Genomic DNA, 22,195 nt, shown 5'->3' on the forward strand with positions numbered 1-22,195 from the left:
GTGAGCCCAACCCAGTCTAAAGTTCAGGAATGAAGAAAGATCTGAAAGGTGAGAAGCTTGTCAGAAGAGGAGGTGGTGTGAGATAAGCAACATGTGTCAAGGTTATAAGATAAGAAAAAATGTGCAAAATCGGAGCACTAAAAGAAATCGGAGTTTGAAGCATCGAATTTGAGAGAGAATGTTCCCAGGGATGAGGCAGGGCAAAGGTCCTGCACAGTCTCACCAGTCATCATGAGGAGTTGGAACATTATCCTAGTGACAATGAGGAATTACCAAGGGGTCTCAAAAGGGGATTATCTGATTCAGATTTGTGCTTCAAAAAATTATTTTGGTTTTACAGTAGGTGAATCATAGATAAAAAATACTATTGTATGTGAAACAGAAAACTATTAAAAAATTTTTAAGACAAAAGCCTGATCAAGGACGGGAGAAAAAGGCATAGAAAAAAAGTGGACTTTTGATGGTAGAATCAATAGGCTATTAGATGATAGAATAATAGACCTTGGCAAAAGTAGTAGATTATCTTTAAGAGGTTAGGATTTAAGGTCAAGATGAAATTAACTATACTTTGGTATCTTTTTCTGAGTAATTGGGGGAATGAAGCAGTTAATGCAATAGGGAATACTGGAATATAAATAAACAGATGGTAAAAAAGATGAATTAAAATCCAAGTATGTTCTGGTAGAAGGTTAAAGGGAAATTTGGCTTGTAAGTATAATATTTGGGTCTCACTAGTATTGTGATGGCAGCTGAATCTTGAGAGTAGATGAAATTTCCTAAAGGGAGTATATAGAATGAGCAAAGAAGAAACCCTAAACTGAGATTCCAATAATTAGGATGCAACTCTAGGAAAAAAGAGAGCCTGCAAGGAGGATGGAGAAGTAGGAAAAGCAGAAGAGTATGGCACCGTAAAAGCTATGGGAAGTGTGTGTTTCAAAAGCGAAAATTGGTCATGCAGCCAAGAAAGTTAGGAATTTTCAGAATCTATTGTGGGTAGTTTCATTGTCTACTTATGTATCGGTGGTTTTTATGAGAAACATTTCAATGGAGGGGTGTGGGAGGGGCCACATGTAGTGGCTAACAATTGAGGGGAAAGCTGAAACTCACACCGAAGTTGAGAGGTGACTTGTAAACTTGACTGTGAAAGGGAGGAGGATAAGGCAACAGTGCAAAGGGACCGTGGAATATAGGGACGGTTTCACAGACACGGCAGGTTTGTGTTTGTATACGTCTATGCTTGCCTTGCTTCCTCACGACGTTTCCTTGCGGAGGAGCAGTATTAAATTATTGGGACGTCAACTCTCCTCTCCCAAGTTCCTTTTACTTCTGCTTGGGGTCCCAGATCTCAGCAGCCTCAGGAACCAGTTTTGTCCATGCCAGTGCTACTTGCTTTTGCCCGGCAGCTGCTCCTCCCAAGCCTGTTTCCTGGGTTGTCTCTTGTCCCACTGATGTTCACTCCTATGAGACCTCTAAAAATTCTTGGTACTGTTTTTAGATTTCTTTGCTGCCTTCTCTACTGCTACCATGACTATGGTTAAAACAAACAAACAAACAAACACTCTGAGTGGCTCCTAAAATGAAGATAGGTCCCCAGTTTGTTATGGGACCTTCTACTCTGGTACTTGAAACATTTGCCATTTGCTTAGGATTACCAAGCATTGTGCTTAAAATCACTGGTGCATAAAACCATGACCCTGAATACCTAAAGATGATTTCAGCACCTCCACATTCTTCTAACTTAGGGTGATTTTTGTTGCTCTATGGAGAAAAGTACCTTGCCAAACCCACCCCAGCTTAGGAGAACCATGTGTCTCACCCTCATCGCTTGATCTCCAAATCCTCTCAACTCTTCCTCCCATGATACCTAGTATATTGGGTGGAGTCTGTGGGCCTAAGGGACACAGGGAAACTAGGTATGATTACCCTGACTCACCACAACACATTTATCCTCTTGCAGATGAAAGAGATATTGATATTGCTGATATTCTCCCCAAGTTAAACTGCCCCCTAAAATGAACCTTAAAATCTGCTTTAAAGAAAACCAAGAGTAAACATCACTTGAAAAAGAGCAGCAGAAAATGTGCACTGTGTTTCTAAACATCTTGTCTAGCAAAAAAATAATCATCAAAGGGAAACCAGTCAAGGTTAAAAGCAGCACTGAAAAGTGATTCATTTGGTAAACAAGAGTAGGTGTAATTATCACAAAAGCAAACTTTGCTGAGGGGATAACTGTCAGAGCTCTTGCAGTAAAAGGTCTCTTTACCATTTTAATCAGACAGCCTGAGAGTTCCCTCGTGAAAACAGTTCTCAATAAAATCACAAATGTGACTACGGTATTCTTTTAAACTTTCATGTCAGCTATGGCTACCAAAACAAGCTTAATATCTTTTCAAATGACACTAGAGGTTGACTGATAATACAGATGCTGAAAAGTCTTTTAGCACTGTATTTTTATGTATTGAACAGTATTCTCATAAGCAGCGACACTCTAGAGTTTTGCTTATTTGCTTACTGGAAACAAATGGGCCTGACTCCTAAAAGAAACCAAAGTCAAATTTCAGTCTGAGAAGTGACTTAACTCTACTTTGCAACAGAACCACGCAGTATCGGCGCATCACTGCTGAACAGACCTTGTGATTTTTCAGACAACCTCCTCACTTGAAAAAAAGAAGGAAACTGAACTCCAAAAAAGGAGAGTAACTCGTTCCAGGTCACACATAATAGTGTGAACCTTGACTCAAACCAGGGTCTCAACACTCAGCTCACTGCTTTTTAAAAAAATTCAACAAGGTTATCGTACAGTACTGCCCACTAGAACTTTGTGTGGTAACTAATATTCTCTCTTTGCCCTATCCCAGTCAAAATCCACAGGTCACATATAGTTACTGAGCACATGACATGTGGTTGGTGTGACTGAATTAAAAACTGAATCATTAATTGTTGGGAACCGTGAGGTGCAAAAAACTTCAAGAGCTTGTACAACAAAATTAGAGGCAGGTCAGTTCCCAACAATTAATGAAGTTTGATCTTAGTTAATTCAAATTTAAGTAACCATGTGTGGCTAGAGGCTACCCTAAAAGCATTATGTAATCAGATCACTGAGAAGTGCCCAGAGCACTCTGTCTCCACCAGCTCCTACTTAAAATGTCACAGGAGTGGGGCGGATATGACATTTGACTGTTGCGGCTTTGAAATAGAAGCAGTGACTTCTGTTCCCTTTTATTTTCCAGATTCCAACACATGGATTTTTACAGAAAAGGCACAAAAGTAAAATCTGTTGCTGCTATAAATATTTATTTGCTTTAACAAATGCTAGGCCAGAAAAGAACACAGCTTGGAAATTTCTGCACTAAAACTGCCCTCATTGCATCTTCCTACAGTGAGAGAAACCCATTCCTTCCTTAAAGTTGACTACACCTTGCAGGACAGAGTCCCTATATACATGCAGTTGTGTAATCAAGGCTCAACTCCCATGTAGTACAACTGTTAGTGCTGTTCAGCCCAGAGGGTAGGATGATACAATGCACTTGCCACTAAGCAGTTAACTTCCTCCACTGTTTTTATGATGTGTCATAAAAACCATATCCCCTGTTTGCAATAAGCCATTAACCTCTGCCGAGAGAGGAAATTTGGTAAGGTCGATTCACTTTTTTAAATAGAAAAAATAATTGAAATTAGTATTGATTTTACTTTTCAGATGACTGTCTAATTGGTAAATGTATGCTTTCCTTGATAACAACAGGAAGAAAATTGGTGGGAATGTTAGAAATGGAATGCAACCATAGGATGACCTTCAATTATCATTTCCTTTTATTATTGACACATTCTTTTCAAAGCATATGTAATTCTCCCCTGAAGACCCCCCAAAAAATTACCTGTTAGAGCAGCATAATAGCATTCTTGAGTTCCATGTATATGTTTATTTAATTTGTTGCTAGAAAACAAGACCATCAGTACTGCATGTTATCATGTAGGTATACTTTTACCAGGGCATGCCTTGCCTTTCCTGTCTTTTTTTCTCTTTCTTGCCACTTTTTAAATAAATAAAAACATTCTTAAAGATTTGAGGAAATGGATGGCTTAGAACAACCACCGTCAGTCAAACACTCTTGTTGAATATGTCTCCAGGGAGCTACCTTACAAATCCTGCAATGCACGTCAAATTCCATCGACTTTTTAAGAGGCCGAAAGGTCTTTTGACAGGGTCTCAGAATTGTTTCATCTCCTTAAGCTGTCCTCTTTGAAGAAAACAGTTTTGATGCTCTAAAAACCAGCATTTATATCTATTGCTCCAAGTCCCCAAGGACGATGATTTCTTTAAACTGAAGAATCAATGATGCTTCCTAGGTAGTTCATTTACAGACAACTTCGTTCTTTCTCTATAATCTTAGTGCTGTCAGGGATTCTTTTCACTGAAATGATCATTTTACTTTACATATTTAAGCTTTTATCAATCCTATTCTTCTACATTAATGGAAAGTTAATTGGAATTTGACCCTAACAATTGAACCTTATATTATACATCATCAGTAAAGGGCTTTAAATAACATCATTATCACCAACAAAACACATCTCCATAAGCCAAGGGTAAGAAAATCTCATGGCCATTGTAAATATTTATAATAGGAATGACCTGGGGGTTCTGAACAATGTTTCAATTAATAAATTATAAATAGAAAATTATAACTGTAAATATTATCTTCTCTGCTTATACGCACTTTATTGCTGGTTTCAATAGCAATGAGTTTCACAATGTTGCATTTGGGGGTGATCCTAAATCACTGCTACAATTACTAAAATTTTTTCAAGTCTCTAGTCAGCAGCACCATAATTTTCACTTAATAGGCTTAAAAATTGGCCTGTCATCCATCCTTCAGAGCCTTCAACTGAATGATATAAGCCCAAGATATCATCTGGTAGGTCTTGGGTATAGCCATGAAGAGAATATATGCTAAGATTTGGGGTACTCTAAGCTTATGCTTTTTCAGAAGGACTAACCCCACTGAGCTTTCCAAATCCCCAGGGCCCAATTATATTTCTTTGCTTCAGCATTGCTTTTCAGATGTTTTCACCACTGCTGGTGAACACAGATAACACTGAGGTCACCCAGGAGGGAATTCTTGAAAAGCAGGTCATTAAATATTAAGTTAATTGCAATTCAATAGTGATCACAATCATTGTTTCCTAAAGAGGTTAGTATTGTTCACAGAATCATATAATCTCAGAATTGAAAGTTCTTCAGATGTAAAATAACCTAAACCATTTGCTACAGTTTAATTTTCCTTCCACGCTGCAGTCTGTGAACTATATTAGGACAGCTCTCATCCCCGCCCCTAGAGTTTTCTCTCCTCCAAGCAAAATACTCTTAGTTTCTTTCTACTGTTCTCAATACATGGTTTTCCCCCACTGCCCACGCCCACCTCCATCCAACTTTAGTCACATTTCAAAGCTAATAGAGCCTTCAAAGGCACTGGCTATTAAAGGCAGGCAGAGCACACTTCATTCATTTTGATCTTATAGTCAAATTGAAAATCCTTAGTCCTTTGTGCATGATTCAGCTAGCTTCTATCTGATTTTATTCAATTAGACATTTTGGGCTTACGGTAGTTTCCACAGTAATCATTGTGAAATGCAGGTAGTCTGCTTCAGTTTGATCTTATCTTCTTCTGTCTTAATTTGAGTAAATAATCTCAGAAGAATATTTAAAATACTTGTGTCAAATCAATAAATTAAGTGAAATAAGTGAGATAACTTATGGGGAATAATTTATGGGGAAAAGGGAACGAAAGGCCAAATACTTTCACTTACTTTTCTATGTAGAGATTTGTGAATCACAATAAATAGCAGAAGTAAAGTTTTACTTTTTAGGAAAACACAAAACTAACTTTAAATCAAAGAATAGTAAATTAAAAAAAACCCGGAAATTTTAATTTAGTTTAAATTACATCACATAAATAGTTTTTATACCTATGATTGTCATACTCTGTTAAGAATGACTGATGATGGAGGATTTTTCACAAGCTATCAAAAAAACACATTAATATATCTATTAAAATATTGATATCTTAAGAAATTTAAGCATAGAAAACAATATTTGTCACTTTAAAGTTAAGTAAAGCATCCTGGGCTGGTGTAGTTCAGTGGACTGAGTGCCAGCCTGAGAACCAAAGGGTCGCCAGTTCTATTCCCAGTCAAGGCATATACCTGGGTTGCGGGCCAGGTGCCTAGTAGGGGGGCTGTGAGAGACAACTACACACTGATGTTCCTCTTCTCTTTTTCTCTCCATTCCCCTCTGTCTAAAAATAAATAAATAAAATATTTTTTAAAAAGTTATGAAAATCATATTACATATTTTAACTCAAGCACACTTTTAATAAATATGTTGCAAATGCTCTAATGAAAAAGAAAGCGTTAAGATAATGTTTGTGGTTGAATTCATATTATAAATATTTCAAAATCAGGAAAGCTTAAACTTAATTTTATTTAATACTATTCTATTTATCAATATCTAAGGATACCTTTTAAGCTTGAAATTCAAGGATAGTTTATTCCTTGAAGTGTGTGTTTCACTCTACTGTTTGTTATTAGACATTTCAATCAGCACTGGTTGGTTTACTTATCCACTAACTCAAATCTGGGCCTAGATATGATCTGTCTCTAACATTTCAGTGGATAATTCTCTGATTCTCCCATGGAAATGTGACCCATGAGGAACAGATCCAGTTTTTTCCAATGAACATGTGTTTTTGTAGAGTGTATCGTGTTTTGTCAAACAGCAACACGTACTTTAAAATGCTAATGATAGTTGCTCTTTCTTCTCATTTCAAATCTGCTCTATTCAAGTTTACATAATTTATGCATTGCTATTTGTAATATCCAGCTGCCTTGTAGCTCCATATATTTCAGCAATATGAGGAAATTTTCAGCAATATTTACATTTTTAGAAGTGCTAAATTGTATATAAAGACCTTATGTTTCAATGTATTATAAATTACTAAACAGTCCTCCTCTTTGGGTTGCATTTGGAGGCAAGTAATATTCTTAACACACAAATTATTTTGAGATACAATTTTTGTAATGATTATATTGGAAAATAAATAGGCTTAAGCAAAACAATTCCTTCTAATCATTTTAAGTAATGTTGATAAAGTATTTCATATGAGCTGGCAGTTAAAAGCAAAAGGTTAGCAAATCATATAGTCAGGCTTACATGCACAGTGAAACGGAGGGGCCCTATGACTTTGATTAAACTTAGCTTAACAGTCTAGCTCTAGACATCATCTCTCTCTCTCTTTCTCTCCCTTCCCCCTATTTATGTATCCCAAAGATCTAGCCTTTCCCCCACATAACCAGCAACCCCCAAGGCAGCCAAAGATAGTAACCCAGACATGACTAGTGATCACAAGGTCTGGACCTCTCATAGGCTAAAGATGACATCTTGACCTAAGTTATATTTCAGGTCCTGAACCCTAAGGACCCACCCTCTGGCTACTCACCCATGAGATCAGACAGAAGGATGACAGAAAAGATCTCAGAATTGTCCTGAAGACCTGAAGAAATGATTTATTACCCTTACCTCACCTCTGACCAATCAGCTCTCAACACAACCCCATGCACCCTAATTCACAGTGTCTTGTGATTTTGCCCTATACAATCTATAGCCTACACACAGTTTCAGAGAGGCTGTTTTTTTAGAGTATAAGCTTCCCTCCTCCTTATTGTTTAATTCAATACTAAACTATTTTTTCTACCTATACTGTAAATTCCTGCTCATGTATTTCCTTGGGCCAGTTCACACAGGCAGGTGGACTCAAGGAAAAAAAAAACCTTTGGGGTTCCTGTAACAACAGTATAGAAAAAGATGGTCATTTCATAACCACGCAGGTAGATACAAAACTAATCTGTCCTCTCTCTTCTGGAGCTAACTAGCTTCTGCTATATTGTAGGAAATTCCATAAAATTAACAACATTGTGTGTTTATCAAACTTTTCTTACTGATAGTCATAATAATTATTCCAATTTTAAGCCTAAATTGCCAAAACAAGTGCTCCTAAGAATCTTAGAATTGTTCACTATTAATCTATAATTTGTGAGTATGTACATGAACTAATTTTAAAGTCAAGATAAATTAGAAATTTATGCATAATATATCAATCTTAGTTTGGACAGCTATAACAAAGTACATATAAAAACAGAAAATTAATGCTCACAGTTCTGTAGGCTGAAAGTCCTACATTAGGGTGCCAGCATAGTCCAGTTCTGATGAGAGTCCTCTTTCAGGCTGTAGATTGCCAATTCCTTATATCCTCACGTGGTGAAATGCACTACATAGCATTCTGTGGTTTCTTTTGTAAAGGCACTAATCTCATTCATGAAGCCTTCATCTTCATGACCTAATTACCTCTCAAAGTCTACATCTCCTACTCTCTCAAAATGGGGATTAAAATGTTGACATATGAATTTTGGAGGGACACAAACATTCATTCCATAAAATATCTAAGCCAAAAGTTATGCAAACTACAGCAGAGTTTTAACTAGAGACAGTACAATAACTCTACTCATGTAGAATTTTCCAAAGATTAGTGTAGTCTTTAAATATGACCAATATATCACATTGAAACTCAAATAGAACCCTTGGAAATTTAAATTATTGATATATGCTATCTTTACAGACACAGATGTCCAAGCTTTTTCTCCTAGTACCAAATGTCACAATCTCAAATATTCAGTTCTAATTTTTATCAAAAATTATAATTTCTATCATTTGGCTCTCTGGCAGGAAATATGTCTATCCCTAGATTTAGTAATGAATTCAGTTAGAACATTCTTAGTTCAGGTTACAAAACAATGTATCATTCTATTTCAAAAACATATATGTATATAGGTATATGTAAGTATAGCAGTGATTATTTTTATTTCTTCGTATTTCTGATGATTTTACTTTCTGTATTTTCTACATTATCTGCACTAGCCATGAATTATAATAAAGAAATGAATAAGTAAAAGTTATTACCTAGTAATATAATCATAATAACCCTACGATGTATCAGTAGTGAAGGCACTGAATCTAAATAATGAAGTTCTGTCTGTCCCTTGTTACATTTCCATAGTAGCTGATAAATATTTGTGAAATGTTAAATGGCATCATGAAAGATTTCACTTCTATGTGTTCATATGCACAGCAATGCAAAAAGCAAGAGAGAGGTCATTCGATGTGCTATGAAAAATAAAAACAATTTTCCACTACAAAAGAATTACCTGTCATGCAATATGGCACTCAGGTTGCACAGCAACAATAAAACTGTCTTTAAATAAACTATCCAGGTAACATCATTGATTTTCAGGTCATTAGGGACCAAGAGCAGTAGTTCTAAGTATTGGCATTCAAACTTTCAAAAGTTTGCTTCGGAAATGGCAGCTTCTATACATGAAACGACCTCAGTCCTGGTCTAAACATCCTTGGCCTCTTAGGGAGTCAGAGAATATTTGACATGCATAGCAGGCTTTTTTGTAAAGTGGTTCTTTCAAGTGATGTATAAATGAACCTCTTGCTAGAGTTCTCCTGAGAGGGTATAGATTTGGCAGCTGGGATCCAAGATCATAGTCCTGTGCTAAAAAGATGACTCAGTCGTAGACAGTATGAGACAGGGTGAAACCAGGCCCTTCCAACAATAACACGAGGTTGAGACTCAGAAACATCACAGCCAGTGATAATTGTCAAGGGGCACGGCACTGAGAGGGTGAGCCAAAGACACGGTATCAGGCACTTCTTTACTATTTTTTAAAAAGAACACAAATATTATACTTAGGAAATGTTTCTTGTTTCAAATTAAACACTTTATAGTCCAGAATGGTTGGCTAGGTCATAATTTTACCTTGTTTAAATGGCATTTTTTAAAAATATGATTTCTTGGAGCATTAAGTTCCCTTTTTATAAGTTTAGTCGGCACACACACAGCGAGCAGTGTTCTGGAGTGGTCTCAATGTCTCTAATACAGATTAAATTTCCCCTGAAATGGGCTTTATAGGGTCTTGATACACAAACCTTAGGTCAGGACTTGTGTGCAGACTAGAACCACACGCCATGCTACGGACATTAGATGACATGGTCTAATATTAAGAGTAGATATGAAACACTGTTGTGAACGGAATGTACCCCCCAAAATGATAAATTGAAGTCTTAATCGTAATGGTAATAGGATGTGGCACCTTTGGGATAAGGGTGGAGCCCTCATGAATGAGATTGGTGCCTTTATAAGAAGAGCCCAGAATCTTAGCTTGTTCTTATCTTGCCATTTGAGGATACAACTGGAAGTCTGAAGTTCCGAAGAGGGCTCTCACTAAAACCCAACTATGTTGCTAACCTGACCTCAGACTTCCAGCTTCAAGACTGTGGGAAATAAATTTCTATTGTTTAGGAATTACCTGTTCTATGCCTATAGAAGACCAAAGTGATGAAGATAGATACTTTGCCTATTCATTCTGCTCAGAGAGGTACTCAGAATAAGCTGGATGCCTCAGCCATTTTTGACTCTTCCCTATATCTCGATTCAGTATATTAAGTGAGAGAGCCTTTCAATTCTATTTTTGAAATGCTGTTCATATCCATCTTACCTCTCTTCCAAAACCTAGTTAGGGACCTCAAAAAATATCATTAAATTTTACTAAATTACATTGATTCTCTCCCATCCTTAATGCATCCTACATAATTTTAACAGATAGTTTATCTTCCAAAATGCAAACTGACTTATTTCTTCACCTACAATTATTCTCCAGTGCTTAAAGGATAAAATCTAAATTATCAGTGGGCATGTTAGCTTCATTGACTGTCCTCGCCCACTAAAAATCCCTAAGCAGGGTTGTGCCTATCATATTTTAATAATAGCAAGGAGGCCAACAACAGGAAGCTGAGTGGATGACGGAAAATGGCATGGAAAATCTGTCAGAGAACTAACAAAGTGTGTGGCTTTGAAGGCCATGTAAGGTATGACTTTAGTTTGAATGTGATAAAAGCCACTAGAGAATTTGACTAGGAAGTGATGTGGCCTGAGAAGACTGGACAAAATCATCCTAGCTTCTGTGTAGCAAATACAAGGGAAGGGGGCACTGAGTGGCGTGAAATTGGAAAGGGGAAAAGAATTAGGAAATCACTGCAGATCTAGAAGAGAAATGGTGGTGGACTGGCCAGAGGAGGCACACATGGGTTAATTAGGAATGATCATATTTTAGACATATTTTTGAGGTAGAGGAGCAGGATTTAGTAACAGATCAGATGTGGTGTTTGGGAGAGAAAGAAGTAAAGATGACTGTAAATTGTTTAGCCTGAGCAACTAGAAATATTTGGTTGTCATTTACTATTTGATATAGGGTACAGAGAATGAGGACCAAGTTTGGGAGGATTATCGGTTATTGGACATTTTATAGCTGAGTTCTCTATTAGACAATATGCTTATTCAATATTTAAGTAGAAATATTGATAAGCTGTTAGATTTTTGACTCTGAATTTCAAAGGGATATATAAGCTACAGATATAAATATGAAACTATATTTAATGCCATGAAATTGGATGGTATCACTAAGGGATTGAATACAATTTACAGAAAAGAAGTTCAAGTCTGCGCTCTTTGGCAATCCCATGCTTAGAGGTCAGAATGATAGAAAAGATGGGCGAAGGACACTTCATAAGAGCAGCATGCAACTATTACCAGGAGGACCTGAGTTAGGGTCTCCCCCTCCTGGGTTCTTGCCTTGTTCACAAGAGAAAAATCCAGGTGAGAGACAATAAATATAGTGGAAATGAGACAGCAAGTTTATTGAGCACAAAGCTGCAAGTGGGCACCCAGCTAGCCTGAGTGCCCCACTATTGGGATTTGGGAGTTTTTATGCTTTAGCAAGCTTATAGGCTCCCCCTCCTCCTCTCCTTCTAGACCTGGGGATTAATACTCAGTTTCAAATGCTTTCTTTCCCAGTTAGTGGAGATGATACATACAGAATTTCAAGGGTTCCCCTCTTCCGGCGCTATTGTGGTTTTTCTTGTGATTTTCAGAATGCCTGGCAATCGTATTTGACCAAGCTCAGGACTGCTGAGTTAATGATTGAGACATTTCTCCATCCTCCTCCCTGCCTTGGTTTACTGTCTATCCTGCCTAACAACAGGATGTAAAATCTAGGGCTTTGATAGAGGGATTGTATTTAAAAGCAGAAACACTCCATCTATCACAATACTATCAAAGTAGAACATATGTGTATAAATTCAGATTCGGTACATAGATAGGATGTTAAAAGTTTGTGACAATACTCTTTCAATTATTTCTTTTATCCCAGTGAACTAGGAAGCAATGCCAAATGATTAAAGTAGTTATGGAGAATGGCTGTTGAGGTTTAAAAAGAAAGGAAATAAAACAGTCACATGGGAGAGTACATAATTGTTCCACAGTACTAGGGACACAGTTAAATTTCCTGGTCAGGAATCCAAAATGAGGACAGGTAGATAACTGAGAGTTTCCACCTAGATCTGTTCAGCTTCAAGAATCTAGGAATGGAGGAGGTAGGTAATTACATTTAAACAGAATTGAGTTTTTGCCTGATAAGACAAAGTAAGAGAAGGGCAAGGAGGTGGAGAAGGTATGCAAGGAAGTGATTATAACAAGGGATAATGACATTTAAATTGGGTAAGGAAGATTGAGGACATGAGAGGCTTTAAGAGAGTGTGCACGGGTATTGAAATCATTACATGGGATGGAAAGACTGGTGAAGTTGGGTGATAGAAAAATAAGAGGTAGTAGACTGCTTGAATATTGAAATAATGGAGGGATTGGAAGTTTTGTAATGACAAGTTCTATCACGTGACCATGAAAATGAGTGCTTAAGGGAAAGTAGAGGGAGAAAAAATCACTGACCAAAATGAAGTCAAAGAAGTGAGAGGTCACAGTTATTGAAAGATTATTTAGGTGGGTATTGAAATCACAAACACTTTATGATAAGATATTAGAATGACATTAAGCCAAGAGCTAAACTCTTGAGTGAGTGAGAGAGAGAGAGGGAGCACTTTTGGGATTAGAAGTTGAGTAAAGACAGTGGGGAGAGGCAGATAGCAGGTGTCTGATGATATGAAATGAAATGCTGAAGATTTTGGGAAAGAGAGAGAGCAAACAGTCCAATGGAAAAACAATGTGGAATATATCATCTTACTTTGGCAGTAACATCATTAAAAAAGGAAAAATGAAACAAGTAAAATTAAGTTTAACACTATACTTTATTTCACTCCATATATCTAAAATAGTGTCATTTCAACATACAATCAATATAAAAAACTTGTTAATCAAATACATCACATTCTCTTTTTTCTGTACTGTTTTCAAAATCCACTGTGTATTTTTCACATACAGCCCATCTCAATTTAGACAAGGTACATTTCTAGTGCTTAAGAGGTACATATGGTTAGTGACAACCATATTGGAGAGTGAAGATCTAGGGATGTCAATTATATAAAGGTTGTGGCAGAGAATTCGGAAAGGTCCAGAGCCACTAATTCACAGAGTTTCTGGAAATACATCTACACAAGGAAAAAGCCAGATTTCATCAAATCAAGCAGATGAAGGAAACACTAAGAAATGTGAAGGAGGAGAACATAGGGGATTTTGCTGATCACCATCTGTGAGTGTTAGACAACATAGTAAAGAACTTTTCGGTCTTAGGGAAGGTGGTTGACAGGTAATAAAAAAGGATGGACACAACTATGTGAGGATGTGTGTCTGGACAATAAGGATGGCCTGAGTCTTGTGCTTGCAGTGGCGGCTGACAGAAACAAGAGTAAAGCGAGATTTTGTCCTGGTGGTTTCCAAATAGAGCATAGTCCATCTTTGCCTAAACTGGCAATGGTGAATGTCAATCTGGAAAGAAAACACATTGATCCAGACTTATCTGGGATCCCCAGCTAAGTGCTAAAGCAGGGGCAATCCTGAGATTTCTTCTGTTGCCTGGAGGTAAATGGGTTATATGGCAGGATTTTACTTATTTTAATAGTTTTCTATAATATATTTCTTGTAATTTTTCTAAAGAAAATTATCCAAGGTAGGGCTATAGAAATGTTAGATTGACATGTGCTTCCAAGTTTTCTGCTAATGCTATTAACATAGGTATTATATTTTATATCAAGCCTACCAGATTTGCTGAAGGAAGGAAAATAACGTTGACTCCAATGAGAGGCTCTAAATTACTATCACTGAGTGGAAATGATAATGACAATGATAATGATAATAATAATAATAATAATAATAATAATGTATTACCTTTGTATAGGTACAGGGATGGATAGAAATAGGTTAAACCCTGAGATTGCTAAGGAGATGACATTTCTAGGAAGTTGACCCTGGGGATATAGTTTCACTCAAAAATGAACACACTAGAGTTGTCACCAGTTACTCTTACCTGTTGAGCCAGCAGGTGAGTGGCCTGAGCTCTGAAAAATGAAATGGGAGAAGTCAAAATAATAATAGAAACATTTAATTGTTTTGAAAGCTAATGAGACTTTTTAAACAACGTCCTAGAATTCTCACCTCAATAGATGATTTCCCTGGTAGCAGGGTACAGTCACAGGATGAAGTCTAGGAAGCTCCAAATGAAATTGCTGCTGTGGATTCTGCTTTGTACAACTATCTGTGTTCAGTAAACTGCATCATTTTCTTGCTGTTATGGGTTACATTGTACCCAGCCCCCAAATTCATATGTTCAAGCCCCAAACCCCAGTGTGGCTATATATAATTAAAAACCTCCAGAGAAATTAGGCTGGAACCAAGATGGCGGCGTAGGTAGACACACTGCGCCTCCTCGCACAACCAGAACTGACAGAATCGAACAGCAAGGGGGACCAACACCAAGGAAATAGAAAATAACCATTCATCCAGACTGGTAGGAGGGGCGGAGACAGGCACCGGGGTAGAGAGGACTCGCGTGGCTGTGGCGGGACCGAGACTGGCGGAGTGTGGGACAAATGGCGCAGGCAGTCTGAGCACTAGCAGACCCTGCGGCCCCACATTTGCACAGATAAACCCAGAGGGCCGGTCTCAGAGTGGCAGAGACCGGGGCAGGCAGAGCAGTGGGTACTACCCTGTGGCACCACATTCGCCCACAGATAAACCTGACGAACGGTGGGGAGCGAAGCAGACCACGTAACCCAGGGCTCCAGCACGGGGGAAATAAAGCCTCAAACCTCTGATTGAAAACGCCCCTGGGGGTTGGGGCGGAAGCAGGAGAGACTCCCAGCCTCACAGGAGAGGTCGTTGGAGAGACCCACAGAGGCCTAGAGTGTGCACAGGCCCGCCCACTCGGGAACCAGCACCAGAGGGGCCCAGTTTGATTGTGGGTATCGGAGTGAAAGATTGAAATCCGGAGGAGAGTGAGGCGGGCGCCATTGCTCCCACTCAGCCCCTCCCACACGTGCAGCGACCAGCGCAACCCCACCCCGGTGAACACCTAAGGCTCCGCCCCTTAAAGTAACAGATGCGCCAAGACAAAAAAAAAAAAAAAATGGCCCAAATGACAGAACACTTCAAAGCTCCAGAAAAAATACAACTAAGCGACGAAGAGATAGCTAACCTATCGGATGCACAGTTCAAAGCACTGGTTATCAATATGCTCACAGACTTGGTTGAATCTGTTCGAAAAACAGATGAAAAAATGAAGCCTATGCTAAGAGAAACAAAGGAAAATGTACAGGGAACCAATAGTGATGAGAAGGAAACTGGGACTCAAATCAATGGTGTGGACCAGAAAGAAGAAACAAACATCCAACCAGAAAAGAATGAAGAAACAAGAACTTGGAAAAATGAGGCTTAGGAACCTCCAGGACACCTTGAAACGTTCCAACATCCGAATTATAGGGGTGCCAGAAGGAGAAGAGGAAGAACAAAAAATTGAAAACTTATTTGAACAAATAATGAAGGAGAACTTCCCTAATCTGGCAAAGGAAATAGACTTCTGGGAAGTCCAGGAAGCTCAGAGAGTCCCAAAGAAGCTGGACCCAAGGAGGAACACGCCAAGGCACATCATAATTACATTACCCAAGATTAAACGCAAGGACCTACATCCAAGATTACTGTATCCAGCAAAGCTATCATTTAGAATGGAAGGGAAGATAAAGTGCTTCTCAGATAAGGTCAAGTTAAAGAAGCTCATCATCACCAAGCCCTTATTATATGAAATGTTAAAGGGAGTTACCTAAGAAAAAGAAGATCAAAAATAGGAAAAGTAAAAATGACAGCAAACTCACAGTTATTAACGGCCACACATAAAACAAAAACGAGAGCAAACTAGGCAAACAACTAGAACATGAGGGTTGTCAATAAGGGAGTGGGAGGGGGAGAGGGGGGTAAAGGTACAGAGAATAAGTAGCATAGATGATAGGTGGAAAATAGACAGGGGGAGGGTAAAAATAGTGTAGGAAATGTAGAAGCCAAAGAACTTATAAGTATGACCCATGGACATGAACTATAGGGGGGGAATGTGGGAGGGAGGGGGGTGGGCAGGATGGAGTGGGGTGGGGGGGGAATGGGACAACTGTAATAGCATAATCAATAAATATATTTAAAAAAAAAAAAACCCTCCAGAGAAGCAATTAAGGTTAAATGAGGTCATGAGGGTGGGGCCCTGATCCAAGAGGAGTGGTATCCTTAAAAAAAGAATGAGAGACACCAGAGATCTTTCTCTCCTTACATAGGCACTTAAAAAAGACCATGAAAAACTTAAAAAAAGAAAAAAAAAGTGGGCATCTACAAGCCAAGGAGAGAGCTCTTACCTGAAACCAACCCTGAAAGCACCTTGTTCTTGTACTTCTAGCCTCTAGAACTGTGAGAACATAAATTTCTGTTTAAGCTACTTAGTCTATAGTATTTTCTTAGGGCAGCCCTTGAAAACTAATACATACACCAATACATTTTAACTGTTTCTCTGTATTTTTTAGACTCCTGTGGCAACCTCCAAAATTGCTTTATAGTTTTTAAAAATTTCTTTCCATGAACATTCACACTTAACTCTTACACTAAGGCTTCTGGGGTTGCGAATCAAAGAATGTAGTTCCAGCTAGTATTGGCAGGAAGGAGACTTCTACTTTTATCCAGAAAATTCACATGAAATGCAAAGACAGAAAGGTGAGTAAGCAAGAGGAAATCATGGAAAGCTCTCTGAATTCTTGCTTGTGACTCATCTCTCTAGATCTGAGTCATTTTTTTCTCTCCTAAATTATTTTCCCTTTTTTCCTGGTCCATATGATGAGTTTGAGGGGAAGCTTATTATAGGTCCAAGTACAAACTTTTGGAAACAGTGAAACAATCAATCACTGTCTCTCCTACAATTCCAAATTTCAGTAATAGAAGTTTCATTGACTCAGCTTGGGTGCTACACTCAGTCCAGTTCAGGCTGAGGGATAGGGCACTAGGGACACACACACACGAAGTGACTGGGGTCCTGTCATGAATGGATGGATGAATTAAGGTCTCCAACACAACCTTGCGACAAACCAGGGAGGTCTGCCTTATCATTCTCATCTTGTATTTCAAGGCACTGAAACTCTGATTCCTCCAAGGGCACAGAGCTCTCTTAAATGGAATCAAAACAATCGCCTCTGACTCCTAAGCAAAGTCTGTCTGTCAACTTCACCACCTAACTAAAGTGATACATTGCACCACTTTCAAATATTTTAAACTAAACTGTGGAATTATCCTTCAAAATTTAAATGTGGATGAAATTGATGATATTTTAGAAGCACATCTTTCATTCACTAAAGTTATGCAGCTGACATTCTTTCAGCAAAATCAAAGTTGTGTGAATATGCAGGTATCTCCCTCAGTCTTATGTTGTGAATCGTCTCATTATATGTGAAAATAGCTCATTTTTTAAATGCACTAATATTTTACCTTTGGGATGGTGTGAAAATAAGCACATTTACTAAAAATATGAGTGATGAACTAGATATTTTTCTACTTTACTCCTAGGACACACTAGCAAAGAAAAATAGTAGGGAGTCCCCATTACTGTCTCCTCTCTATTTATTACTGGAAGTAGGTGGCACTGCTTTCATTTAATTTATGTTCAGCTCTATGGGAAAAGGTTGTCATTAGTTACTGGAGACAAAAATAACAGTAATAGTGAAAGTCACCTTGATAATTTCACTTAAATTCTTTTACTTTCTGGAGCAACTGTGATTTTATAAAAAATCTCCCAGAATGTTATTTTCTCAGGAGTGTGATATTTTTCACTACAATTTTTATAGGAATAATACAACTGAAAACATATGTAAAATGTTTTCCTTTTGTTTTACCAGATGTCAGGTGAACAATATCAGAATACTTTTAATGTTAGTTATTATACTGTCCTTAGCATTTGTACAAATGTTCCATCTTTAAAGATTTCTGATATTTTTTTGCCTATAAGTTTTTATAGTATATCCTCAGGTGGGGAATGGATGCCCAGTACAGTCTATTATAAAATAAATTATCTCTTGGTAAGTCTAGCATACATTTCACAAAAAAAAATATTAACTAGTCCTTTATATAGCATGCAAGTCACTGTTCTATGCAATAAAGAACCAGAGGTAAAAAGGTACAGGAGAATTTCCTCTATTCTTACACACTTTTCTGGAAAATCATAGGTGCAGTTATTTTAGACCCTGGAGGCATCTCATGTGCACACCCAACTCACGGTCAGTGAGGCAGACAGTCTTCGTGTCACGTCCCTTTCTTACCTACTCCCTCCCTCCTCAGCTATTACGTGGAGCGGCCTCTGGCATGTAGGACCTTTCCATCACTTACAATCATCTTTTGATCCTGTCCATATAAATCCAGTACTAGGTGAACACTGAGATTGCAGAGTAGGGGCAAGAGGAGAATAAGTGTTTCAAAACCGAGGGGTGTGTTTATACACAGCCGTGGAAGATATATAAGCCTTTTACTGTTACCACACTTCTTAGACTTTCTCTTCATGTTCTTCTTAGCCTTTCATCTTATTACTCTTAAAATGTTTCTCTTTCTCTTCCTTGTGTATGAAATTCAATGAGGGATTGATAGCACCTAGGCATTCTGGGTTAAATAAAAAAGAGAGATGGACAGTTTTTGCATAGAAATCCACATTCCTGATTTCTCTCATTCACTTTTTGTACTTTTTTGTGTGTGTCAAACTTATTTTCTACCTCCTGGACCATTACAGCCCAGCATAGTCAACTTGCTGTATATGGCCACATACAGACCACTTAGTATTCAGACATCTGTGAATATTAGCTTTATACGGCTGAGAAAAATTATCTGCACAGTTTATGTGGTTTAATCAATGTAATGTCTCTAAGCAGATTTACATCCCCATATTGCTGTGGGTGAGAGATCCCACATAAAGTACAGAGCATAATCTCTTAGGACCTTAAAGAAGCTAAAACTGGAAGAAATTCAGAATTCCTCTGGTTCACCCTTTTCACTTTACACACCAGAAATGAGGCCCTGAGGAGGAAACTGCTTTGGCTCAGGCCTCTTAGCCCTTTGGTGTGGTTAAGGGGCAATGGAGGGAGCATAGAGACTTGCGTACAAGCTCAAAATGCGTTAACAGGTAATAGTCTAGCTCAAAAACTGATTTTAAGAATAGACTGCATGACTTAACAAAGACTCCCTTACTGTAGCCTAGGCAGGTGTATATGACGTTCAGGAAAGGTAGCAATGGGATGGTGGAGGGGCGGAGGGGTTGTATTGGGATCTGTAGCGCGATGGGTCACTTTAACCCTTTGAAGCATGGAGAATAATTTTAGCTCCTCCCCTCCTCTCTCAGCTGTCAGGGAAGGAGTTGGGTATAAAATTACTCCATCAATTCAAGTCAAAATTATCCACCTGAAGGCATCTCCCTGGCCATAGTGAGGGTACTCAAAGTCGTGGGCTGCCAGCGGTCTCTGCAGGAGAGCAAGTCGTTTTGAAGGAGCAAGCCTCCAGGGGCAGCTAGATCAAAGGTGATGGTAGCGCGCTGGATGTTAAGTTGGCTGGTACGGTCACTGGTGTTTGGTTTATTATCATGCCAACTAATTCAAATGCATATTTACATGTTTTGTATTTATCAAATATTAAAAATAAAATCCACTTTTAAAATATGATCCAAGATTGTTATACACAGTGAGGTTACTCAACTATAAAAACCATGGACATACACTTTCATGCATGCAAGAATTTAGGGCTTAGAGGCTACCACCTCTTCTTGAAAAAAGTAACTCCAGAATAAAACCCAGCCAATTAAATCTTGAATAGAAACACCTTTATAAAAAATTGATGATAAGCATTAAAACCGCTAAAGCATAGAAACACAGCTAAACAATTATGGAAATGGTGGTGAAAAAAATATATGTGTATATATATATATATATATATATATGTGCATATATACACACACACACACACATATGCTATAAACAAAGACAATATGAAAATGATAATATAACCAGCAACAGTCAGGAGAAAGATAGATTTAAGACAACATGTAATTAGATATTTCTTAAGATTGATAAAGCAGTTACTGCAGCTAACCATGGCTATATTAAAAGGCATAAAGAACCTATAGAAGAAACTACAAAAATATAAAATATGCACCTAAAGGATAAGGCAGGTAGAGGTGAGGGAGTTTGAAGTAAGATTGAATGTCTCTTCATTTTTATAATAATTGTATGTCTTTTAAGTACTTGAATAAAACAACCATATGTTTCTAAATAACAAGACTAAGATATAAAAGCAGCCAAATATATACATGTAAACAATAAAAACTGTTAAAACGAATTCCTATAAAGTATTTGTAGAGAGTGTGGGAAGGATACTTACTTTTATTAATATATTGTGCTCTTTGAATTTTTACCATATACAGTAAATTTTTTAAATTAATAAATAACTGACAAATTACAACTTTCTAGTTGGAATATCTCTGGAAGATAAAAGGAATAGTACCAGGTGTTTTGGTCTTTACCAATTGATATGATTCCCAAGTAATTAATTATCAATATTTATCTTTTGATTAAAGCAGATTTTATAAAGGGTAGGGCTTATTTAAAAAAAAAAATTTGCCTCAACCCAAATCCCAAGTCCTGAGAGACTTTCACCACTAGACAGTGTTTGGGTACAGCGATTACAGAAGTCCATCCCTACACATACTGCTAAGGTTTGGGTATCTACTTCTCAGTTATGCGGTCTGATTGTTTGCAGGTGTTGGGCTGGCTGGTTGGTTGTTTTGGTGTGAATCATCTTCAGAGAAGCAGACTGTGTAGGAAATATTTTCAATTGAACATGTTTCTTTTTATGCGTGCTCACTCTTCCCTGTCTCCATCCCTCTCTCTACATGTATCTACTTCTATATTTATAGGCACACCTACACAGGTCATCATCAGTTAGTGATAGTGTTTTACACTTCCAAAAACACATCTCTCATTCTTTAGAAAAACATTCAATCAGTTTCTTTCAAAGGACTCCCTTATCGACCTGGTGGTTTACAGTTCTGAATTTTCCCACCATGGGCCATCTTCTTCCATCTGTGGCAGTATGATGGCTTTAGGGTTAAATAAATCGCAGCTTGCCACACCATCCTTGCAGTACCCCAGCCCTTTTCCTCTCCTGAATAGCCTGCACATACTTGCCAGAGATGGTATTAAATACCCCAGTTTAACACTGAAGCTACATAGCTTTGGTATATGTGGTAAGCTAAGACTGATAATAAATGCTGTAATTAGAGACTTCCCAGGAATGCCTCACAGAAACTTACTTAGTACTGTAAAGACACTAGTAAATGGTTGCATCACTTCCCACTTAAAAGTGTCTTTCCTCTCTACTCTTTTTGCTCTTATTTGGCTTTACCAGTGTTAAAATAAAATGTTTTAAATGTGTTATATCTTACCTGGTCAACAGATAGGCTCACATTAGCAAAGACTATTTTCTCAAAAGCCACCCTGCATGTTGCCTCCATCGTCACACAAACACACGCATGCATGTGCCTGCACACCCCCCCACACCATTACAAGCTAGCCTCAGTGCTTAATATAAAAGTCTCCTTGGAGTCAGGACCATTCAAAATAGTCTCCACTTGATTTTAGATACAGAAACATGGGTTTTTCCCACCTCTCTCTGAATGGTCCTAAAGAAAGCTGCTTTGTTTTTCTTTAGTGCCTTTGTTGCTGGGATAATTCTCAAGA

The sequence above is a fragment of the Desmodus rotundus genome, chromosome 2 (assembly GCF_022682495.2).
Source record: "Desmodus rotundus isolate HL8 chromosome 2, HLdesRot8A.1, whole genome shotgun sequence".
Taxonomy (NCBI): domain Eukaryota; kingdom Metazoa; phylum Chordata; class Mammalia; order Chiroptera; family Phyllostomidae; genus Desmodus; species Desmodus rotundus.